Here is a 27,079-nt window from a genome sequence, read left to right as displayed (position 1 = left end):
AACATTTTTGCCCCAGATATATAGGATGCAGAGCTTTTTAGAGCTCAATGCCAAGTTGAGAGAGGAGCCCAGGTGTTTTTGCATATGAAAGCACAGAGAGAGAAATAATGATAGCTGGGTGCAATGTAAATATTATCAAAGAGTTACTGTTATGGTGGAAAAAATGTACTGTGCAGACATCATCATCCTGTTGTGAGTGATAGGAGTGATGTGCCATATATTCCATATTAACCTCTACTTTCTCATTAATAATAAGACACTTGAAGGATGTAAAATCATTTGGCAGTAATACTGTTCAATCGGCTGGAGCCAGCGGTGTGGCTTCTGCTGCTGCACACACAATGACTTACCCGCGATCCCAAAAATGATGCGACCTGATAGGGATCGCTGGTAAGTCGCTGGGAGGTCGCTGGTGAGATGTCACACAGTCAGACCTTACCAACAATGCACAAACGATATAGGTCGCAGTAGTGACCTGTATAACGGATCTCAGCAGTCATCGCCTTTGAAGAAAATGGCCTGCAACGACTAGCGTTCTCACAGCAGGGGTCTGATCGCTGGTAGATGTCACACATAAAGAGATCGCTAACGGGATCGCTACTGCGTCACAGAAACCGTGACTCAGCAGCGATCTCGTTAGCGATCTCGTTATGTGTGACGGTACCTTTAACATGTTTTGTTTGTTTTGAACTTTTCTTTTACACTAGTTGTTGCACCCGGGCGTTGCCCGGGATAGTAAAGCCCCCGTCACATTTAGCGACTTACCAGCGATCCCGAAAATGATGCGACCTGATAAGGATCGCTGGTAAGTCGCTGGGAGGTCGCTGGTGAGATGTCACACAGTCAGACCTTACCAACGACTCAGTAACAATACAGGTCGCAGTAGCGACCTGTATAACGATCTTTGCTGTCATTGGGACATCGCCTTTGAAGAAAATAAACCAGAACAGTGTGTAACGATCAGCGATTTCACAGCAGGGGCCAGGTCGCTGCTTAGTGTCACACATAACGAGATCACTTGTAAGACCCCTATTATGTCACAAAAAACATGACTCAACAGTGATCTCGCTAGCGATCTCGTTATGTGAGAAGTACCCCTAACTGTCTCTTTGTCTCTCTCCCAGTCTGTCTGTCTGTGTCTATCTGTCTATCTATTTCTGTCTGTGTGTCTGTCTCTGTGTGTGTCTGTGTGTGTGGCTCTGTCTGTGTGTCTGTCTCTTTCCCTGTCTGTCTGTGTGTCAGTCTCTACATGTCTGTCTGTCTATCTCTATCTCTTTGTCTGTCTCTGTATCAGTCTCTCTGTCTGTCTCTCTATCTCTGTGTCTCTGTCTCTTTTCCCCCTATGTCTCTTTTCCTCCTCTGTCTCTTTTCCTCCTCTGTCTCTTTTCCTCCCCTGTCTCTTTTCCCCCTTTGTCTCTTTTCCCCCTTTGTCTCTTCCCCCTCTCTCTTTCCCCCTGTCTCTTTCCCCCTCTGTCTATTTTCCTCTCTGTGTCTTTCCCCCTCTGTCTCTGTCTCTTTCCCCCTCTGTCTATATCTTTCCCTATCTGTCTGCCTCTCTCTGTCTCTTTGACTGTCTCTCTCTGTCTCTTTTCCCCCTCTGTCTCTTTTACCCTTCTGTCTCTTTTCCCCCCTCTGTCTATCTCTTTCCCTATCTGCCTGCCGCTGTCTGTCTCTTTGACTGTCTCTGTCTCTCTCTGTCTCTTTCCCTGTCTGTCAGTCTCTGTCTGTGCTTATTTCTGTCTGTCTCTTTCTGTCTCTCTCTATCCGTCTCCCCACTGACATCATATTATCTCACACATAAGCTTCTTATACTAACAATTCATTTTGTTCCTATAGCAACCACTCACAACTCCTATTAATAAGCTGTAGCTCCTATCTCCATTACCTTTAACAGAGACAGGTGTTTTGGAGAGTAACTGTAATGCGCGGGGTTACATTTTCCAGTCAAAACATAGTCTACGACGTTCCCTGAGTCACATGAGGTATCTGTACAAAATTTCGTGATTGTAAATGCGACGGTATGAGTTCCTTTAGCGGACACACACACGCACACACACACACACACACACACACACACACACACACACACACACACACACACACATACACTCAGCTTTATATATTAGATTAACCTGTCAAGTGCAATTGACACTTTTTCTTTTACTATACAGATTTTACAACACTATAGTTAACTTTTGACAATCTTTTCAATCTATAGTGGTCAACTCTTGTTGAAAAAGACTGAAAACAAATAATGGTGGGTAGGTAAACATCCAAGGAGCCTAATGCAACAGTAGGTCAGTGTATTCGTGTGAAGTACACGGGTGTCAAATTGGACTAGTGAAACAAGTGAGCAAAAACCTGACCTGCAATTAAATGTTTATACATATTTGTTTTCCATATTTCTTTTAGAAAAATACTAACACCTACAAAAAAAAGACGCAACAAGAAATCCTAGGTATGTAGGTGTATGTACAGACAGTAAAGTGTGGCAGGCCGCAGGAGGTTTCAGTATAAGTAGCACATGTAGTGTTGACAAACAATCAGTAGACCCGGTGTGCAAAAACATCGATCAGCAGTAAAAAGTCTAGATTTTTCTTTTCCAATAGTTTATAACAAGATTAAACCCTTGCCAAAAAAGAAGAAATGCTATGTGAAGTAGGTAGGAACCCGTAGAAGAATTGCTAGGTAAAGTAGGTATGTACAGTACAGACCAAACATTGGACACACCTTCTCATTCAATGGGCTTTCTTTATTTTCATGACTCTGAAAATTGTAGATTCACATTGAAGTCATCAAAACTATGAATTAACACATGTGAAATGAAATACTTAAAAAAGTGTGAAACAACTGAAAATATGTCTTATATGCCAGGTTCTTCAAAGTAGCCACCTTTTGCTTTGATTACTGCATTGCACACTCTTGGCATTCTCTTGATGAGCTTCAAGAGGTAGGAACCGGAAATGGTTTTCACTTCACAGGTGTGCCCTGTCAGGTTTAATAAATGGGATTTCTTGCCTTATAAATGGGGTTGGGACCATCAAGGAATGAAGGTCAGTCAGTCCAAAAAATCCAAAAACCATCAAATGCTTCAAAGAACTGGCTCACATGAGGACCGCCCCAGGAAAGGAAGACCAATAGTCACCTCTGCTGTGGAGGATAAGTTTATCCGAGTCACCAACCTCAGAAATTGCAGGTTAACAGCAGCTCAAATTAGAGACCAGGTCTAGCAGCAGACACATCTCTAGAACAACTGTTAAGAGGAGACTTTGTACCGCAGGCCTTCATGGTAAAATAGCTGCTAGGAAACCACTGCTAAGGACAAGCAACAAGCAGAAGAAACTTGTTTGGGCTAAAGAACACAAGGAATGGACATTAGACCAGTAGAAATCTGTGCTTTGGTCTGATGAGTGCAAATTTGAGATCTTTGGATCCAACAACCGTGTCTTTGTGCGATGCAGAAAAGGTGAACAGATGGACTCTACATGCCTGGTGCCCACTGTGCAGCATGGAGGAGGAGGTGTGATGGTGTCGGGGTGCTTTGCTGGTTACACTGTTGGGGATTTATTCAAAATTGAAAGCACACTGAACCAGCATGGCTACCACAGCATCTTGCAGCACCATGCTATTCCATCCGGTTTGCGTTTAGTTGGACCATCATTTCATTTTCAACAGGACAATGACCCCAAACACACCTCCAGGCTGTGTAAGGGCTGTTTGACTAACAAGGAGAGTGATGGGATGCTATGCCAGATGACCTGGCCTCCACAGTCACCAGACCTGAACCCAATCGAGATGGTTTTGGGTGAGCTGGACCGCAGAGTGAAGGCAAAAGGGTCAACAAGTGCTAAGCATCTCTGGGGACTCCATCAAGACTGTTGGAAGAGCATTTCCGGTGACTACCGTTAGAAGCTCATCAAGAGAATGCCAAGAGTGTGCAAAGCAGTAATCGTAGCAAAAGGTGGCTACTTTGTAGTACCTAGAATATAAGACATATTTTCTGTTGTTTCACACTTTTTTGTTAAGTATTTCATTCCACATGTGTTAATTCAAAGTTTTGATACCTTCAATGTGGATCTACAATTGTCAGGTTCATGAAAATAAAGAAAACTCTTTGAATGAGGTGTGTCCAAACGTTTCGTCTGTATTGTATATGTATACAAACAGAAGTGCAGCTGCAGTATGGGTGTAGAGTATTAAAGAGAACCTGTTAGCAGATTTGGGGGCTATAAGCTGCGGCCACCACCAGTGGGCTCTTATATACAGCATGTTAGAATGCTGTACATAAGAGCCCTGGCCACTGTGTAGAACGTAAAAATCACTCTATAGTACTCACCTAAACGGCCGCTGCGGTTGAGTTGGGTCATATGGGCGACTCTGTTCTCCGGAGCCGGCGCCTCCTCTTTCGGCCATCTTTATCCTCTTTCTGAAGCTTGTGTGCATGAGGCGTCCTACGTCATACATACTCTCTGGTCCCGCGCAGATGCACTACAATACTTTGATCTGCCCTGCTCAGGGCAGATCAAAGTGCGTCTGCGCAAGACCTCAATGCCGGCGATTGTGGATGACGTAAGATGCGTCATGCAACCGGCTTTAGAAGAAGGATGACAAAGATGGCCGAAAGAGGAGGCGCCGGCACCAGAGAACGAAGATGCCCATATGACCCAACTCCACCGCAGCAACCGTTTAGGTAAGTATTATAAAGTAATTTTTACGTTCTACACCGCGGCCTGGGCTCTTATATACAGCATCTTAGAATGCTTTATATAAGAGCTCACTGCTGATGGCTGCAGCTTATAGGCCCAAAATCTGGTGACAGGTTCCCTTTACGTTATCAAATTAGGCTGGTAAAATGGGTAAAAAAGACAGACATGAAGAGTTAAATCTCTGAAAGGAAAACTATAACACTACATGGAGACATTTACCTATGAGGTTTGTTTTGGAGCACCTGTTTAACTTGTCAAAATGGAAATATTTATATGTCACACCTATCAGATTGCTGTTGCATTAGCCTTTTTAGCAATTACATGTTCACTACCTATCATTGTGGTTGACTTATTATTTTTCCAGAGTTTACTAAGTGCTAAACTACAAACATTTTTGAAACGTTATACTCATTGCCAAATAGTATGGAAAACAAAAAAGTGACACTGACAAAGGATGCAGCAGTGTGAGAGAACAACATAACAACAAATAAAACACATGTGTACCCCTTGCAGTAGCACCACCGGCTCTGCTTGTACCATCCATCTAATTGTTAGTATTATAAAATGCAGTTTCACTTGGTTTAATGGCAAAGTATATTAATGTGGAGAAAGTGAAGGGTGTATTGGAATATAAATCACCCTTCTGAGTCACAGCAAGATTATGTTACGTCTGACAGTGACACCTTCAGCATGGTTCAGCATTCTGCTTCATCCCTCCTCTTGACCCCAAAACACTATCTTCAAGCTCAGGACTGAAAATCTAGCCACTTGTTTCAATGAATGAATTAATCATATCAGATGGGAAATGCTCCCCCAATCTCCTAATAGCATGAATCCCTTTCCCTCCCATAATTCATCAATTTAACGTTCTGCTTTTTAACCATTCACAGAAGAAGCTACCTAGCTCCTCTCTTCTTCCCGCTCTACTATTGCTTCACACTTCACTCTCTTGGTCGTCAATATCCACCAAACTAAATTATTTAAACTCTCTTTTTCTTTTGGTATATTCTCCTCATTTTTAATATGGAAATAGCCTCTTCAGAAGGAAAATATCAACCTTTCAGTGAGCCTTCCTCAGTGCAAAGCAACATATCTAATTTGGATAAGTGTATGGCCTGTGAGTTAGGCTGGCTTTGCACACTACGACATCGCAGGTGCGATGTCGGTGGCGTTAAATCGAAAGTGACACACATCCGGCGTCACTTGCGATGTCGTAGTGTGTAAAACCTTTTTGATACGATGAACGAGTGCAAAAGCGTCGTTATGGTATCATCGGTGTAGTCTCCGACATTTCCATAATGCCGCTGCAGCGACAGGTACGATGTTGTTCCTCGTTCCTGCGGCAGCACACATCACCTTACCTGCGTCCTGGCTTCTATGAAAAGGAAGGAGGTGGGCGGGATGTTTACATCCCGCTCATCTCCACCCCTCCATTGCTATTGGACGCCTGCCATGTAACGTCGCTGTGACGCCGCACAGGCCGCCCCCTTAGGAAGGAGGCGGTTCGCCGGCCAGAGCAACGTCTTAGGACAGGTGAGTGCATGTGAAGCTGCCATAGCGAGAATGTTCGCTACGGCAGCTATCACAAGATATCGCACGTACGACGGGGGCGGGGACTATCGCACTCGACATCGCAGCATCGGCATGCGATGTCGTAATGTGCAAAGCCCGCCTTAGAATCAGAGGGGGAATGTGTCTCCTTGCAGAGAGCACCAAGTCAGCATAAGAAGTCTTATAAGCCAAGCAATGTTCCACTCTCTGCAAGAAGAAATGTTCTCTTTCCTTTTTGAAACCCATTACTAAAAAATCATTTGGCATTCTTTGAAATCAAAACTAGTTAAAAGGTGCCCAAAAGCGTCAACATAAGACCAGAACAGCGAGTAATTGTTACATACTGTACAATACAAATACATTCTTTTGAGTATTTTCTGAATGCATTCTCAGGCATGTTTCAGGACAGATCCACTTGAAAGACATTGTGTGCACATATGCTTAGAGGGTACACTCAATAGTAAAAGATTATGCAGCAATAGTCTAAACTCTGTCTAGTAGTGACTGCTAGCATCCATAACTCATTTAACTAAAAAGTTAAAAGGAATATCTAACAAATTTATTTGTACCTCATATGAAAGCAGCATATCGTAGGGAAAAAACTCTGATTGCACCAATGTATTACTTAGTTTACTGGGTGTAGCAGTTGTGACATTGTCAGAGACTTTAGATGTAGCATGAAGCAAAGCTCCAAAAGCTAACCCCACCTACACCACGACTTTCTGTCTATTGATAATGAGCTACTTATCAGAGGAGGAGGTGTGACTGGTCCACTTGGCATGAGGGAGCAAGTCCAGGCAGTGATAATGTCCTGGTTATAAACCTTCATTGTATGTAAACAACAGCACATAGCCTAGTAAGTGACACTGTTAAAATCAGGACCTATACCATGCTTTACTCATATTACATAGCAAAAACCTACTAACAGATTCCCTTTATGAGTATATTAAGAGAAAATTACAGAAGTGTGGAAATATTAAGGTTAAGGGGAATACATAAATCCTTTAGATATACTCAATGGCCCCGATTCTTCAAAATGATTACGTAAAATACTTTGAAACAAATATTTTGTGCAACTCAGTTTTTTCAATGCCAGTTTTGGCCAGCTTCATCAAATTGTGCCAAACAAGCTGAGCATGTTTTAAGATACAAATCTCACTCCAGTCGCTCCCTGGAGTAAGATTTGTGGAAAAGCACATAGAGGCACACACATTCCTTTTCACACAGGCACGTGCCTTTTATTGAATCAGGTGCCTCCGACTCTAGCACGCCTCTTTATCAACACTGACATGTGCAATGCCGATGTTGATGAATTAAGGGTGGCTTTACATGCTGCGATATCCGGCCCGATATCGCTAGCATGCGACCCACCCCCATCGTTTGTGCGAAACGGGCATATCGCTGCCCGTCGCGCACAAAATCTGGCACCCCCGTCACACATACTTACCTGTATAGCGACGTCGCTGTGACCGGCATACCGCCTCCTTTCTAAGGGGGCGGTCCGTTCGGCGTCACAGTGACGTCACTAAGCGGCCGCCCAATGAAAGCGGAGGGGCGGAGATGAGCGGGACGTAACATCCCGCCCACCTCCCTCCTTCCGCATTGTGGCCGGAGGCAGGTAAGGAGATGTTCCTCGTTCCTGCGGCGTCACATGTAGCAATGTGCACTGCCGCAGGAACGAGGAACAACTTCGCCCCTGCGACAGCAGCGATAACTGGCAGCGGACCCCCATGTCAACGAGGAGCGATTTTGGACGTTTTTGCAACGATCCAAAATCGCTCCTAGGAGTCACATGCTATGACATCGCTACAGCGGCCGGATGTGCGTCACAAAATCCGTGACCCCAACGAGATCACTGTAGCGAAATCGTAGCGTGTAAAGCCCACTTAAGGCCAATATTTTTTACTCAGTGATAGTTTTTCATAAATAGTTATCTAGGTTTTTAAGCTTTTTTTTCCATCTGGAAAGCCAGTAAAATGCACTTACAAAATCTAACAGAGCTGATAGTGCCAGCTCTATGGAGACAGATCAGGTAGTATAATGAATTTTGTTATTAGTGTAATATAACTGTGAGGTATGTTCTTTTCACTACCATGAGGATTTAATAATATCTAACATTCTCATAAAATTGCTTCTGCCAGATACTAAAAGGCTTTGAGGAATATTTTCTAATCTGACAGTTAATCTCTCAGAAGACATCATGACAAATGAGTAAAGATGACATTACCAATGTTCCTTCTATCTCTACACAGGCTCGGTTTAACAGTCTCCTAATAAATGTGGATGTGTAGGCAGATGCTGAAATTCCTCTTGGGCCTACTTGTGAAAAACTAGATGAGAGTGAAGAATAAAGCTGTTATTCACACTCTTTCTCTCTTATCGTCTGACGACTGGACTTGTTGGAGTACACAATGCTTCGATAAACAAGACGGCTATGGCATGATATCTCCTGTAAAACCACATACGGAACTAAAAACCTTTCACAAACTGATGAAATAATCTGGACCATTTCTTTTTGTGGGCGTAATATAATGTACTGTCAATCAAAGTAACATTCTATTATTTTATAAACTAAATGAGTTGTGAATTTGCTTATTAGCATTTTATTGTGAATCCATTATTATTCTAGCAAGGTGGAATAAAAACTACATTTTTTTTTATTTCATAACCACAAAGAACCATTAGAGACGGTGTTTAACCTAATAAAACTAGACTTTATTGATTCATATAAAATTACTAACAGTCAAATGTGTCAAACAAGAGATATCAGACTTATCACACTGCACATGTCAACATACCAAAATAGTCATAGTGCCCTCTATCCTGCCGTCTAATTGGCAATAATCCTCAGATAACCCATATCTGTATAGTAAGGCTTGCCCACCGTTCCTGCAATAGCTACTGGGTGTCCAATTATGTCATTTATACTCAAATGTATCAAGTTAATTTATTATTACTGCAGAGAATAAATACAACCCAAATTCATGGAGGTTGACACTAAAACCAAATGGGTAATCATACTAACGCATTAAAGAGGACACTCAGTGATACCATTGCAGGTAAAGTGACAAGCAGTACAGACAACGTCCATGCCTTAGACAATTGCCCACTCGGAGTGGCTGTAACACCCAGCGGCAGATGCGAGGATACACTGACCTGACAATATTTTAAATGGCGTGACCGTCCTTTATCCCGACGCTCGTTTCCCACTTCTTCAGGGGACGTGTGTGGTTTCAGGACAAATGACATATATTTTTTTTTATTTGTAACATGAATATTCAGAAATATTCAAAGAAATTAAACCCACACTATTAACCCCTTCATCCCCCAAGCACTTTCCGTTTTTGCGTTTTTGTTTTTTGCTCCCCTTCTTCCGAGAGACGTAACTCTTTTATTTTTCCGTCAATCTTGCCATATGAGGGCTTGTTTTTTGCGGCACAAGTTGTACTTTTAAATGAAACCATAAGTTTTACCATTTAGTGTACTGGAAAACAGCAAAAAAATTCCAAGTGTGGAAAAACTGCAAAAAAAGTGTGATCGCACATGGGTTTTTGGAATGTTTTATTCACGGTGTTCACTTCGGAGTCTCCCTTTTTTCAAAAAATTGGGCCACACAGACACCCACCCATTCAGTGGCAGCACTTGTGCCCTAGTTGCAAACAGGATGTTTTGATTTGCATCAAGCACATTCAAAAATACGCTATTCTTAACCGTCCCCAGGATGATACCGGGGTAGGTAGCAAAGTCTTTCCTGATCCCAGCTCTGTTCATCTTGGATCATTTTTAAAAAACACAGCAAGCAAGGGTTACTCCAAGCGGAGTCTCCCTTTTTTTCCAAAAATTGGGCCACACAGACACCCCATCAGTGGCAGCACTTGTGCCCTAGTTGTACACTTCACAGCTAGATTTGCATCAAGCACATTCAAAAATACGCTATTCTTAACCGTCCCCAGGATGACACCGGGGTAGGTAGCAAAGTCTTTCCTTATCCCAGCTCTGTTCATCTTGGATCATTTTTAAAAACAATGTAAGTAAGGGTTACTCCAAGCGGAGTCTCCCCTTTTTTCCAAAAATTGTGCCCCACACACACCCACCTATTCAGTGGCAGCACTTGTGCCCTAGTTGTACACTTCACAGCTAGATTTGCATCAAGCACATTCAAAAATACGCTATTTTTAACCGTCCCCAGGATGACACCGGGGTAGGTAGCAAAGTCTTTCCTTATCCCAGCTCTGTTCATCTTGGATCATTTTTAAAAACAATGTAAGTAAGGGTTACTCCAAGCGGAGTCTCCCTTTTTTTTCCAAAAATTGTGCCCCACACACACCCACCCATTCAGTGGCAGCACTTGTGCCCTAGTTGTACACTTCACAGCTAGATTTGCATCAAGCACATTCAAAAATACGCCATACTTAACCGTCCCCAGGATGACACCGGGGTAGGTAGCAAAGTCTTTCCTGATCCCAGCTCTCTTCATCTTGGATCATTTTTAAAAAACACAGCAAGCAAGGGTTACTCCAAGAGGAGTCTCCCTTTTTTCAAAAAATTGGGCCACACAGACAACTTATCAGTGGCAGCACTTGTGCCCTAGTTGCTAACAGGATGTTTTGATTTGCATCAAGCACATTCCAAATCCACAAGCATTTACTCTACCCAGGATGACACAGGGGTAGTAAATTCCTGGTGGATCCATGACTTGTTCATTTTGATGAATGTTAGTCTGTCCACATTGTCACTGGACAGACGCGTGCGCTTATCTGTCAGCACACACCCAGCAGCACTGAAGACATGTTCAGAGACAACGCTGGCAGCTGGACACGACAAAATCTCCAAGGGGTAACTGGAGAGCTCTGGCCATTTTTCTAGATTTGAAGCCCAAAAGGAGCAAGGCTCCATTTGCAAAGTCATGGCATCGATGTTCATTTGGAGATACTCCTGTATCATCCTCTCCAGCCGTTGACTATGTGTCAGACTTGTTGTCTCTGGTGGCCTTGCAAAGGAGGGTCTAAAAAAATTATGAAAAGATTCCATAAAATTGCTGTTACCAGCACCAGATACAGTCCTACTGGTACGGGTAAACTGTTGAAGATGACGAGACCGTCCCATGTTTGTCAAGTTACAACTGGGAGAATCACTCCCTGCACCTGCACGGTTGTTTGGTGGAAAAGCCGAGCTAAGATCGAGTAACAGCTTCTGCTGATACTCCTGCATACGTGCGTCCCTTTCTATGGCTGGAATTATGTCACAAAATTTGGACTTGTACCAAGGATCTAATAGTGTGGCAATCCAGTAGTCATCATCACTTCTAATTTTGACAATACGAGGGTCATGTTGGAGGTAGTGCAACAAGAAGGCACTCATGTGTTTGCGCAGCCATGCGGACCAAGTCCACGCTGTGTTTGTGGCATAGAGGTGCTACCCATTCTTTCTTCCTCTGACATCTCCCCTTAACCTCTTTCAACTGAAATTTGACCAAGGTCTCCCTCATCTGCTGAGTATTCCATGTCCATGGACAGTTCGTCCTCCATTTCTTCATGTTCTCCTGCACCTTCCTCAACATTTCGCCTGCTACTATGCGCCCTTGTTGATCCCTGTCCCCCATGGTCCCATGCCTGCTGCGTTGGTGATGATGAACGTCTGGACCTTGGTGATGCTGTTGTCCCTTGCGCATATGAATCCTCCTGTAGTTCCTCCCCTTCCTGTTGTCCCACCCCCTGACTCCGAATAGTGTTTAGCGTGTGCTCCAGCATGTAAATGACTGGAATTGTCATGCTGATAATGGCATTGTCAGCGCTAAACATATTCGTCGCCATGTCGAAACTGTGCAGAAGGGTGCATAGGTCCTTGTTCTGAGACCACTCCATCAGGGTGATCTGCCCCACCTCTGCATCTCGTTGGCCCAGGCTATACCTCATGACGTATTGCACCAGGGCTCGGCGGTGCTGCCACAATCGCTGCAACATGTGGAGAGTCGAATTCCAGCGTGTCGCCACATCGCATTTCAGGCGATGAACCGGCAGGCCGAAAGACTTCTGGAGAGATGCAAGTCGCTCAGCTGCGGCGGTTGAACGGCGGAAGTGAGCAGACAGTTTTCGTGCCCTGGTCAGAAGGCCATCTAGGCCGGGATAGTGTGTTAAGAATTGCTGGACGACAAGGTTCAACACGTGAGCCATACAAGGCACGTGTGTCACCTTGCCCAGGCGAAGGGCCGCACCCAGGTTTGCAGCATTGTCGCACACGGCCTTACCAGGCTGCAGGTTGAGTGGAGACAACCATTTATTAAACTCTGACCGCAAAGCTGACCACAACTCCTCAGCTGTGTGACTCCTATTCCCAAGACATGTCAAGCTAAAGACCACCTGATGCTGTTGCGCTCTGCTGCCAGCATAGTAATGAGGGGTGCGTGATTCCTTCTGCGCAGTAAGAACGCTGGTGGCCTGACCAGGCAGGCTTGGGGCGGAGGTGGAGGACCCAGATGAGGTGGAGGAGGCAGAAGCAGTGGCGGAACTTGGACAGACAGAGGATTGACACACAAGTCGTGGGGACGGCAAGACTTGTGCAGCAGACCCTTCACCATCTATCAGCATAGTTACCCAGTGCCCAGTCAGCGACATGTAACGTCCCTGTCCATGCTTACTGGTCCAAGTATCGGTGGTGAAATGCACCCGTTCACACACAGAGTTTCTCAAGGAAGCGGTGATGTTGTGTGCGACATGCTGGTGTAGCGCGGGCACACCTTTCTTAGAGAAGTAGTGGCGACTAGGCATCTGGTACTGGGGCACAGCGACAGACATAAGGTCTCTAAATTCCTGTGTGTCCACTAGGCGGAAAGGCAGCATTTCGGTAGCCAAGAGCTTACAGAGGGATAGAGTCAACCTCTTAGCTTTGTCATGGGTCACAGGAAATGGCCTTTTATTTGACCACATCTGAGGGACAGAGATCTGGCTGCTGTGTGTAGACGGTGTTGAGTAGGGTGTCCCTGGAAAAATGCAGGTTTGTGAGGAAAGTGCAGGCGGAGACATGATGTTGCCTTCATCCAACGTTGGTGCTATCGATGTCTGAGAGAGCTGTACACACTCACTTGTTTCCCCTTCCAAACCAACTGACGACCTACCAAGCAAACTGCCTGTTGCGGTTACAGTGGTGGAAGTTGTGCGTGGAAAACCAGGTGTGACAGCTGTCCCCACAGTCCTAGAAGATGAAGAGCGCGCGGATGCACTGTAAGGGGCAGGCCGTGGATGGTTCGCTCCGCTAGGCCGCATTGAAGCACGGTGAGCTTCCCACCGGGACCTATGATATTTATTCATGTGACGATTCATGGAAGAAGTTGTCAAACTGCTGAGGTTTTGACCTCTACTAACAGAATCACGACAAATTTTACACATCACATAATTTGGGCGATCTTTTTCTATGTCAAAAAAGGACCAGGCTAGGCAAGGCTTAGAGGGCATGCGACCTGCTGAGCCCCCCCGACTAGTGCTCAGAGGCAGAGTGGTGGCTGAGGATGCAGTTGTAGACGTGCTACCAGTGCTCCGACTCTGTCCAGGAAGGCGCCAGGTAACTTCCTCCTCCACCGCCTCTGTTGACCTCCTCGAGTGCCTGACTGGGGGTTGACAGTAGGTGGGATCTAGAACTTCATCATCAATTGTTGTGTTTGCACTCCCCTCCCCCTCAGACCGAGCCTCTTCTTGCCCTGACCGAATATTTAAGTTGTCATCCCAATCGGGTATCTGCGTCTCATCTTCATCAGTATGTTCCTCATTGTCTATAACCACAGGTGTTACAGTTTGTGAAAAAGGGTCAACGTTATGCTCAGAAACTTGGTCCTCACGGCCTGAATCAGAGTCACAAAGGTTCTGGGCATCACTGCAGACCATTTCCTGGTCTGTACTCACTGTAGCTTGGGAGCAGACCTCTGATTCCCAGGCTATAGTGTGACTGAACAGCTCGGCAGACTCAGCCATCTCAGTTCCACCATACTGTGCGGGGCTGATGGAGACTTCAGAGCTGGGAGAAAGCAAGTTTGATTGGGATGACAACTGAGAGGACTGGTGTTTTTTGGATGCGGTACTTGAAGTGGCTGAGAGGGCACTTGTTGGACCACTTGAGATCCATTCAAGCATTTTCCTTTTTTGGCCATCATCTACCTTTGTTCCTGTTGTTTGTGTCCGTAAAAAAGGGAGCACATCGGATTGTCCACGGTAAGTAGTAGACATCTTACTTTTGCTGGTAGATGGTCTATCTTCAGCAGATGATAATGGAGCTTTGCCACCTTCCCCGCGGACAAACCCTCTTCCCCTTTTCACCAGCATCTGTCATTTTGCCACTCATGTTGATTGTAACAAGATTGTGCACTGAAAATGTGGTAGTAAAAATTGAGAGGTGGTGTAGATTGCAGCGGTGGTCTAGCTTTATTAACAGCAGAATAATAAAGAATAATTATCCCTGACAATGCAACTATGGCCCTTAAACTGGCAGCATAAATTGCTAGTATAATGGCTTAGTAACTATCAGTTTGAGTGTGCAATGCAGGCAGACGTGCTGCAAATATCTGTGCACTACTGGGACTATACAGAAGTCCAATAGCCACGTTTAGGATGCCACTAGGTACACTCAGTGTTTGCTAGTATAATGGCTTAGTTATAATGAGTTGGAGTGTGCAATGCAGGCAGACGTGCTGCAAATATCTGTGCACTACTGGGACTATACAGAAGTCCAACAGCCACGTTTAGGATGCCACTAGGTACACTCAGTGTTTGCTAGTATAATGGCTTAGTAACTATCAGTTTGAGTGTGTAATGCAGGCAGACGTGCTGCAAATACCTGTGCACTACTGGGACTATATAGAAGTCCAACAGCCACGTTTAGGATGCCACTAGGTACACTCAGTGTTTGCTAGTATAATGGCTTAGTTATAATGAGTTGGAGTGTGCAATGCAGGCAGACGTGCTGCAAATATCTGTGCACTACTGGGACTATACAGAAGTCCAACAGCCACGTTTAGGATGCCACTAGGTACACTCAGTGTTTGCTAGTATAATGGCTTAGTAACTATCAGTTTGAGTGTGCAATGCAGGCAGACGTGCTGCAAATATCTGTGCACTACTGGGACTATACAGAAGTCCAACAGCCACGTTTAGGATGCCACTAGGTACTCTCAGTGTTTGCTAGTATAATGGCTTAGTAACTATTAGTTTGAGTGTGCAATGCAGGCAGACGTGCTGCAAATATCTGTGCACTACTGGGACTATACAGAAGTCCAACAGCCACGTTTAGGATGCCACTAGGTACACTGACTGTTTGCTAGTATAATGGCTTAGTAACTATCAGTTTGAGTGTGCAATGCAGGCAGACGTGCTGCAAATATCTGTGCACTACTGGGACTATACAGAAGTCCAACAGCCACGTTTAGGATGCCACTAGGTACACTCAGTGTTTGCTAGTATAATGGCTTAGTAACTATCAGTTTGAGTGTGCAATGCAGGCAGACGTGCTGCAAATATCTGTGCACTACTGGGACTATACAGAAGTCCAACAGCCACGTTTAGGATGCCACTAGGTACACTCAGTGTTTGCTAGTATAATGGCTTAGTAACTATCAGTTTGAGTGTGCAATGCAGGCAGACGTGCTGCAAATATCTGTGCACTACTGGGACTATACAGAAGTCCAACAGCCACGTTTAGGATGCCACTAGGTACACTCAGTGTTTGCTAGTATAATGGCTTAGTAACTATCAGTTTGAGTGTGCAATGCAGGCAGACATGCTGCAAATGTCTGTGCACTACTGGGACTATACAGAAGTCCAACAGCCACGTTTAGGATGCCACTAGGTACACTCAGTGTTTGCTAGTATAATGGCTTAGTAACTATCAGTTTGAGTGTGCAATGCAGGCAGACGTGCTGCAAATATCTGTGCACTACTGGGACTATACAGAAGTCCAATAGCCACGTTTAGGATGCCACTAGGTTCACTCAGTGTTTGCTAGTATAATGGCTTAGTTATAATGAGTTGGAGTGTTCAGAGGACAGGAGGGTACAGTGCCAGGGTTGTGGGGCTCTGGGTAGAGGAATGGAAGCCTGCCTTTCTATTCCCTCCTAATGGGGAAATGCAGCGAGGAAATCCCTGACCTTAGCTACACAGATGCTGTCTCTGTTTTCAGGACCTGTCACCTATGGCTCTGACCCTGCCGGTACGAGCCCTTAAAAGGACTGATAGAAAGTGCTCTCCCTAAGCTGTCCAGCGCTGTGTATGGAGAGCATACAGCAGTATCGGCGATAGGACTCAGGACGGAGCTGCGCCAGTGATGTCTGACACCAAGGACGCAGAAGAGATAATGGCGTCCGGACGGGCAGATACTCGTTTTTATAATGCATGGACATGTGACATGGACATCCTATCACACATGCCGTTGCTTCTCTGGCTAAAAGTCCACTTAGCTGTGTGTGTGTCTGGGATTGGCTGACATGCTGGCCCTCCCCACTACACGCCGCGCTTAGGGAAGGAAGACAAGGAAAAAAAAAAAAAATGGCGATCGCCATTATCCAAACAGCAGTGATCTGAATGCGCTGTTCACGCACACTATACACTGAAATTTCATAATAGTGGGAGTCACAGAGTGACTTACACTATTACAGCGGAAAGCCAGCTAGGAATTAGCTGGTTTTTTTGCTGCTAGAACCGTTCTCGAACGTATCTAGAACTATCGAGCTTTTGCAAAAAAGCTTGAGTTCTAGTTCGATCTAGAACAGGCCCCAAAATCACTCGAGCCGCGAACTGGAGAACCACGAACCTAGAACCGCGCTCAACTCTACTCTTGTGGTAGGGCATTCAACAATCTGACTACTATAACCGTAAAGAACCCTTTCCTATTTAACTGCCAGAATAGCATTTTTCCCACTTGCAGTGAATGCACCTTGGTCCTTAGTATTAGAGATAAGCAATCCTTTGTAAGTTTGGTTCACCAGGTATATTCTTAAAAAAGTTTGGTTTTTAACCCTGACTTCATTCGAACCTCAATGGAAGTCAGTAATTAGGCATTTTGTGGATCCACTTACATGCTGCCCTCCATAAGTAGAACACTTTTGGGAGAGGGTGGGAAGGGTTTGTCAATTTTTTTTTTGTGTCTGCACACTGCATCAGATCACACTCATTTTACCCCAAATGCCAGCCATTCAAACACTGCAAGTGGCTCGCACAGGACTGAGCATCACTCAAATCCAAGCACAGAGCTGCTTGCTCGAGTGGATTGCACTCGTAACTCACGCAAGTGGTTTTTTGCAAGTCAGTGTCCAAACCCGAACTCCAAACCTTAGGTTCGCTCATCTCTACTTAGTATTGTCAAATATTTAGAAACTATGTATCATTTACTTTAGCCTTGCCATGCCTTGAGTTTGGCACTCGATCAAGGGACCTTGTACTGCATGGTCAGTTTCCTTCTCTGCTGAGCCACAGCCTGATGTTGACTGAAAAAAATGTAGGTTGTATATATCTAAGAAACAAAAGTGAAAGATTCTTTTTTCAAACTTCTAAAAAAAAGGTAATAAAAATCCCTCATGTTTGTTATCGCTATTGATCTAATATGTTGACCTGGGGCATCATATCAATAAGTAATTTCTACCATTCAATGAACACCATAAAAACAAAAAACAAAAATCAGTTGCAGAATTGTGTTTCTCAATTTCCCTGAACTTGTAAATTAGCGCCTTTTGTAGTACATTAAATCCAAACTTCAATTCATCCAGCAAAGAAACAATCTCACTTATCGCTATGTTGATCTAAAGACAAAAAAATAGTGGCTCTTGGAAATGGGTAAGAAAAAAACTAAAGCACAAAAGCAGAAAATCATCCAATCAGGAAAGAGTTAATGAATCTGCAAAAAAAATTTGTAAAAATTTAGGTAAAAAAAATATATTGTCTCCAAATATTGTTCCCTTTAACGTGTCTGTTGTTCTGTACTTTCAGTCTACAGTGTGTCCACCCATATCCTGTCCACGGCCATTAACTTGAATGGCGGCAGCTATAGGCATAGAAGTGGTGTCTAGGTATAGTAATGTAGCCATGCGCTACGCAATGAAACCGCCTATAGCGCCACCTGGTGGAAAACAACGGAGTTAGCATTTTTGTCTTGAAAACAGAACGAGATTGAGAAAAAAAGGGATTTACAAAGTTGTAGGGCATCATCAATTCAATACGAATCAACACCTTACATACAGAAATGCTATGATTTGAAACCGATGACCCCCCCAAAACATTGACTGCTGGTCACGCATATGGTGCCCATTTAAGTTTGATGCTCAAAGTGGCCACCATCAGCTGCAATGCACATCTGGACTCTGGATAGCATAATGTATCTTGCTGCACGTTGGGCAATATGGTAGGTGACACGTTTGCACAAGCATCTGTGATACGTCGTCGAAGGTCCTGCAATGTTGGTGGAGGGGTCGCATACACTTGCTGATTGATGTGACCTCACAGAAAGAAGTCCAATGGGGTCAGGTCAGGTGAGCGTGGAGGCCACTGTACGCAGCCATCATACCCAATGACTTGTAGGAAGGTCTCCATGAGGTATCGCTTCACGTCCGCAGCCCTGTGAGTTTTACACATTCTAATAATAGCATTTCTGTATGCAAAGTGTTGATTCGTATTGAATTGATGATGCCCAACAACTTTGCAAATTACTTTTTTTCTCTATCGCGTTCCGTTTTCGAGATAAAAATGCTAACTCTGTTGTTTTCCACCAGGTGGCACTATAGGTGCTTTCATTGCGTAGCGCATGGCTACTTTACTATACCTAGACACCACTTCTATGCCTATAGCTGCCGCCGTTCTCAAGTTAATGGCGGTGGACAGAATATGGGTGGACACATTGTATATTCTCCTTATCATTTTTAATTCTGCAGCCCTGGTGAGTTTGCTTTCCTCTATATGTTGTTTAACAGTGACATTTCTATTTGAGAACAATGTTTTAAAGTGACTCTTCTTAACCCCTTAACGACCAATGACGTACTGGGTACGTCATGGATCGTGTACTGTTAATTCCCGCCCCCTGCCGTGGGCAGGAGGCGATCCGCGCACATATCAGCTGTTTTCAATTGCTTCCACCCAGGGCCATTAACCCCTTACATATCGCTGCCAAAATCTGGCAACGATATGTATATGCACGCCGCTATGACAGTCACTTACCCCGCCCCCACCGGAAGTCACGTGACATGATCACGTGACTTTCAGTGGTTGCCATGGTAGCACAGGGTCATGTGATGACGCCTGTAGCTAACATGACTCACTTCCTCTCAATGCCGGAATACAGCCGGCATTGAAAGTAAAGCACCAAATCTGCAGTTCTCAGCTCTGTAGCTGTGATCTGCAGATAGGGCTGAGCGAACGGATTGCTGATCGTTATAGCCCCCTAGGGGGACTAGTAAAATTAAAAAAAAAGGAAAAAAAATTGAAAATTAAAGGGTTAAAAAAATAAAAAATATACACATATTTGGTATCGTCGCGTTCAGAAATGCCCGATCTATCAAAATATAAAATCAATTAATCTGATCAGTAAATGGCGTAGCGGCAAAAAAATTCCAAACACCAAAATTACGTTTTTTGGTCGCCGAAAATTTTGCGCAAAATGCAATAATAGGCGATCAAAATGTAGCATCTGCGCAAAAATGGTACCGTTAAAAACGTCAGGTCAAGACGCAAAAAATAAGCCATCACTGAGCCTCAGATCCCGAAAAATGAGAACGCTACGGGTTTTGGAAAATGGCGCAAAATGTGTGCCACTTTTTTTGGACAAGCTTGTGATTTTTAACCCCTTAGACACAAGTAAATCTATACATGTTTGGTGTCTACAAACTCACACTGACCTCAGGCATCACATAGATACATCAGTTTTACCATATAGTGAACACAGTGAATACAATATCTCAAAAACTATTGTACGATCACACTTTTTTTGCAATTTTTCCGCACTTGTAATTTTTTTTGCTGTTTTCCAGTACACTATATGGTAAAACTTATGGTTTCTTTTAAAAGTGCAACTCGTCCCGCAAAAAACAAGCCATTACATGGCAAGATTGATGGAAAAATAAAAAAGTTACGTCTCTCGGAAGAAGGGGAGCAAAAAACAAAAACGCAAAAACGGAAAGTGCCCAGGGGCTGAAGGGGTTAACCTACTTCTGCTCAAAAATGTCTTGCATAGTTTGAATGTACTAACCCAATGTAGGGTCTATTGTTCCTCTCTTTGTTCATGCTGCTTCACTGCAGCTGCATTGCAGAAAAGGAAAAACTGTCATGATTCCCCTTTCAGTACTTTGTGGAACACAACCTAATTTATTTGAAAAACATTATTCTGGAACCTCTGACCTGATGGAACAGTTGTCTTCTTTTTTTATGTGCCTTTCAGACATCCATGCAAAACAGTGTGTGCACAGATCAGAAAGCATGGACTGGCTACGATTGTGCCAATCAGAGTGTGACAGCTTCTAATATTTCTATGAGGCTGTCAAGTTCGGGTCAGGAGAACCGAGGCCAGTCTGTTGCATTTCAGTCTACGCACAGACAGGCCGTGGGTCTCCTGTACAAAACAAGATAGCCTCATAGAAATGTATGTAGAAAATAGAAAAAGTAGTTCCGCTCACCCTTCCTAAAGTCCAGATGAGGATCGATGTTGGTGCACAGAGCTGCCCTGGCCTCAGGCAGAACACAGACAAGGAAAATAGAATATAATCTCCAGCACTTCAAAGAAGGTTAAAAAATATTTATTAAAGTTCTATTAAAAAAGATCCATCGATCATGAAAACAGTGAGGGGGGACTTATTGTGTCCCCCCTCACTGTTTTTTTTTTTTAATCAGGTTCATTTTTTTTTATTATTATTATTATTATTAACCAGCAAAAGACATATGGTATGCGTAACAGTCCCTTCCCCTGGGAAGACAATTCGGGAAAAGGGAGAAAGACCATCTCCGGTTGCCAGAATAACATTGGCTATGTACAAGTTACAAGGAGTAATGCGGGCATCACACGGGACAATAAATCGTGCGATCGCCCCCGTCGGTTGTGCGTCATGGGCAATTTATTGTCCATGGCACACAAAGTCGTTAACCCCTCGTCACACGTACTTACCTCCCGGGCGACGTCGCTGTGGGCGTCGAACATCCTCTTCCTGAAGGAGGAGGGACGTTCAGCTTCACAGCAACGTCACATGGCAGCCGGCCAATAGAAAACATAAACGTAAACATCCCGCCCACCTCCTTCTTCCACATTGCCGGCGGGATGCAGGTACGCTGTGTTCGTCGCTCCCGGGGTGTCACACGGGGCGATGTGTGATGCCACGGGAGCAACGAACAACTGGAGCACAGAAGGAGGAACGAGATTATAAAAATGAACGACGTATCAACGATGAACAAGAAGGTGAGTATTTATGCTCGTTCATAGGTGTCACACACTACGATATATCAAACGATGCCGGATGTGCGTCACTTACGACGTGACCCCAATGACATATCGCCAGATTTATCGTACCGTGTGATGCCCGCATAACATAAACAAATAAACAGTGCACCTGTAACCCACATCCACCATCAATACACGTCACGGAATATATGACTCATTTTATCACACCCCTCTCTACCGAGCCATTTCTCATCTTTCTCCACCGACCACATGTAAATCAGAATTATTCAGAAAATCACCCTAGAGCAAAAATGAGTTAACCAGTGATAAGAAGAAGGACTTGACCTCCCATGGTATCCTGCAACAAGGTTGGGGAGGGAAGACCCAGCATATCCGGCCACGCCCCCCATATTCTATAGACTTTTTTCAGCGCATTTCGTTTAAGATACACTCCCCTCTCCAACCAAAGTATGTTATTGACCCGTTCCCTAAGTTCACCCAAGGCCGAAGGAGTAGAGTCCAACCAGTAGTAGGACAACATTTTCCTAGCTTGATATAGCAGCCGTGTAATGCCCTCCCTCACTGTTTTCATGATAGATGGATCTTTTTTAATAGAATTTCAATAATTATTTTTTAACATTCTTTTTAGTGCTGGAGATTATACTCTATTTTGCTAGTCATAGAAATGAATGAGGCTGCCAAGTTATGGTCGGGAGAGCCGCTGCCAGTCTGTGTATTCTGGTCTGTGCACGGATCGTGTAGCATGAACGTCTGAAAAAGAAATTAGTGTGGGTTTTTTTAACATTATGAATGTTGGCAATGTATGCATGTATGTCCTTTGTTAATTCAAATGCAAGTTTTGATTGAGAAAAATATTTTTCTTATGTTCATGGAAATATCAACAGTGTCAAAATGATTATTCCTAGCTATTCATGACATATGGTTAATAGTAATGAGCAACTTCACGTAAATTCGAACATTTTCAGAATTGATTTGGAGTTCGCAAAAAAAGAAGAAAACTGTAAAGTGTAATTTCTTATGGTCATTGGGTTTCTTACCTGTAAAGTGTAAGCTCTTATGGTTAGTGGGGTTCTATCTCTCTCCCAACCTCCGACTTTCAAGAGTTGAGATTCATGCAAATAAATTAACCAGAAATCAAATATTTTGGGGAAATTTGTCACTTAGTGAATTTGAATTTCAAAATTTCCACTCATCTCTAACAGTTAGTAATTCCCATCACTTGACAATTGACCGGCTAATACCGCATCATTTTCACTGAAAGGATGCTGTGCAGAGAACTGTAACTCTGCTTAATTGAAATGAATAAGCCTTAATTGCAGTAGCAACTAGTGATGGGCAAACCCGGACTGTAAAAGTCCGGATCTGCATGGGATACCTAGTATCCCAGTCCAGGAGTTCTCAGGGAGCTCTGGGCAACTATCCGGATCCAGCCAATTGGGTAATTAAAAAAGAAAAAGGAAAAAGAAAGAAAATAGGAATAAAGCAAGCATGTTATTCTTACCGAGTTTCCTGCATGGCTGTAACTCTGCTTATGGGTCCGCTCATTACCCTCATGCATATTCACTGTGTCCCCAGCCCACCGTCAGTCCTAGTGTCTGTGATTGGTTGCAGTCAGACCGCACCCCCAGCTTGCATGACAACATGTCTGACTATTTGGAAACATAGATGCTGTGTGCGTCTCTATAGTAGTGTAAAAATAAATAAATTAAAAAATTGGCTTAGGGTCCCCCCATATTATGATACCCAGCACAGATAAAGTAGATGGCTACAGGTTGCAGCCCCCAAGCATGTACTTATTTTGGCAATGTATCAAAATAAGAAGAACCAAATGAAGCTTTTTCAAAATTATGTAAATAAATAATAAAAAAACGGCATGTGGTCCCCCTCCAATTTTGATACCCAGCCAAAAGCTAGGTACTGGTATTTTTAGGCTAGGGACTCCCATGGTTATTGGGCCTCCCAGCCTAAAAATAGCAGCCTATCTATTAGATGTGACAATCCTGTCACTTTACCTGCCTCATCCCGATTGCCCTGGTGCAGTGTCAATGGGGGTAATATAAGGGGTTAATGACAGACAACAGTTGCCAAAAACCCCTAGATTAGTAGTGGGAGGCATCTATGTGACCCCCCCATTAAAAATCTGTAAGTGAAAAGAAATAAACACCTGTTTCAAATGAACAATTAAGTGCATCATTTTGTTATACAAAGAACAATAAATCCAACTGCAGCTAAAACACACATTTAACACTAGTCAAACTTTGAGGGGATAACTTGAAAACTGTGAATTACTAATTTAAATGACCAGTTACAATGTTATTATGGCATCGCTTAACTTTAAAGTTTAATTCTCTGCCCAGAAGAAGCCATGCCATTTTATGTTTTATGCTTATCGCTAAAGAATATGTTCAATTTCAGAATCTGTCCAGGATGAAATTGTACGCAGCAGGCATACTATTGCTCTCAAACTGACAACACAGCTTATCTAACAGCGTGAAATTTGAACTGTTTTAGCATTTGGTACAATACTTTCAATTTTCTAAATTCCTATGTTTGTGTGAATTCTAGCACAGTGGGATAGGCTGTGACAAATTTATATTTCTATGGATGCTTTTCCATATTTTTTTGACATACTGAAATGCATCCGACTAGCGATTTAAGATTTCTATTGCACTTAATAATGTCTTTGTATGTTGGTTTCAAAATGACGCTTGTGTTCTAGCTATATAAAACCAAAGATGTTGTTTCTGTAGCACAAAAATCCCCTTTGCATGTAATCTGCACAAATCTTAATTTCTTTAAGGCCCCCTTCACACGTCCGTGAAACACGTGCGTGTTTGGTCCGTTTCCGTATATGCCGGAGACACGGCCAAACGTGCACCAATGTTAATCTATGATTGTGGTCACACGTCCGTTATTTCATTATGTCCGTGTGTGCGTGTCCGTGATCCGTATGTGTGTGCGTTTTGCACGGATGCATGTCCGTTATCTGCACGGAGCACGCACACGTGGACACAATGAAAGTCTATGGGTATGTGCACACATGTTAGTAAACACGTATGCATCTACCTATAGTCCGTGTCCGTTTGGTGTTTTTATTTCTAGTGATGTCGGCTATTCTTTCTATTTCTGTGTATGTCGGTCAATCTCCCTGAGTCCGTCGGTCGGTCTCTCTGTGTCTCTGTCGGTCTCTCTGTCTGTCTGTCCCTCTCTCACAGTCTGTCGGTCAGTTTCCCCCCCTCTCTCATACTTACCGTTCCCCGATCTCCGGCGCAGCGCTGCACGGCATTCACACTGCTGCGGCGGCTTTTACTATTTTGAAAAAGCCGCCGCTCATTAAACAATCTCCTATTCCCTGCTTTCCCCGCCCACCGGCGCCTATGATTGGTTACAGTGAGACACGCCCCCACGCTGAGTGACAGGTGTCACACTGCACTCAATCACAGCAGCCGGTGGGCGTGTCTATACTGTGCAGTAAAATAAATAAATAAATAATTAAAAAAAAACGGCGTGCGGTCCCCCCCAATTTTAATGCCAGCCAGATAAAGCCATATGGCTGAAGGCTGGTATTCTCAGGATGGGGAGCTCCACGTTATGGGGAGCCCCCCACCCTAACAATATCAGTCAGCAGCCGCCCAGAATTGCCGCATACATTATATGCGACAGTTCTGGGGCTGTACCCGGCTCTTCCCGATTTGCCCTGGTGCGTTGGCAAATCGGGGTAATAAGGAGTTATTGGCAGCCCATAGCTGCCAATAAGTCCTAGATTAATCATGTCAGGCGTCTATGAGACACCCTCCATGATTAATCTGTAAGTGACAGTAAATAAACACACACACCCGAAAAAAATCCTTTATTAGAAATAAAAACACACACATATACCCTGGTTCACCAGTTTAATCAGCCCGAAAAAGCCCTCCATGTCCGGCGTACTCCAGGATGCTCCAGCGTCGCATCCAGCGCTGCTGCATGGAGGTGACAGGAGCTGCAGAAGACACCGCCACTCCGGTCACCTCCACGCAGCTAATGAAGACAGCCGGCGATCAGCTGAGCTGTCACTGAGGTTACCCGCTGTCACTGCTGGATCCACCGCTGGATCCAGCGGTGGCCGCGGGTAACCTCAGTGACAGCTCAGTTGATCGCGCTACTCACCTCAGTTGCTGCGTGGAGGTGATAGGAGCGGCGGTGAGTAGCGCGATCAGCTGAGCTGTCACTGAGGTTACCCGCGGCCATTGCTGGATCCACCGCTGGATCCAGCAGTGACAGCGGGTAACCTCAGTGACAGCTCAGCTGATCGCCGGCTGTCTTCATTAGCTGCATGGAGGTGACCGGAGCGGCGATGTCTTCTGCAGCTCCTGTCACCTCCATGCAGCAGCGCTGGATGCGACGCTGGAGGACTGTGGATTCCGCCGGACATGGAGGGCTTTTTGGGGCTGATTAAAGTGGTGAACCAGGGTATATGTGTGTGTTTTTTATTTCTAATAAAGGATTTTTTCTGGTGTGTGTGTTTATTTACTGTAATTTACAGATTAATCATGGAGGGTGTCTCATAGACGCCTGACATGATTAATCTAGGACTTATTGGCAGCTATGGGCTGCCAATAACTCCTTATTACCCCGATTTGCCAAAGCACCAGGGCAAATCGGGAAGAGCCGGGTACAGCCCCAGAACTGTCGCATATAATGTATGCGGCAATTCTGGGCGGCTGCTGACTGATATTGTTAGGGTGGGGGGCTCCCCATAACGTGGAGCTCCCCATCCTGAGAATACCAGCCTTCAGCCGTATGGCTTTATCTGGCTGGCATTAAAATTGGGGGGGACCGCATGCCGTTTTTTTTAATTATTTATTTATTTATTTTACTGCACAGTATAGACACGCCCACCGGCTGCTGTGATTGGGTGCAGTGTGACACCTGTCACTCAGCGTGGGGGCGTGTCTCACTGTAACCAATCATAGGCGCCGGTGGGCGGGGAAAGCAGGGAATAGGAGATTGTTTAATGAGCGGCCGGCTTTTTCAAAATAGTAAAAGCCGCCGCAGCAGTGTGAATGCCGTGCAGCGCCGGGGATCGAGGAATGGTGAGTATGAGAGAGGGGGGGAAACTTCAGTCACTCGGGGGATTAGCGGTCACCGGTGAATCCTTCACAGGTGACCGCTAATCAGTACTAGACACAGACAGAGCCGCGGTATGAGGATGAAGTCGGTGAAGTTCACCCGAGTTCATTCTCATCGCGCAACTCTGTCTGCTGTCAGCCGACATTTATAAACGACATTGTGCATCACACACACGGACATTCCACACGGACATTCCACGTACACATACACGTTAATTCCACACGCACACACGGACGTTCTGCACACAAACACGGCTAGCATACGCAATTCACACAGGTGCCACACGGACCATAAAAACA

The sequence above is a fragment of the Anomaloglossus baeobatrachus genome, chromosome 2, assembly GCF_048569485.1.
Source record: "Anomaloglossus baeobatrachus isolate aAnoBae1 chromosome 2, aAnoBae1.hap1, whole genome shotgun sequence".
NCBI lineage: Eukaryota > Metazoa > Chordata > Amphibia > Anura > Aromobatidae > Anomaloglossus > Anomaloglossus baeobatrachus.
Note: the sequence above shows the minus strand (reverse complement) of the source record.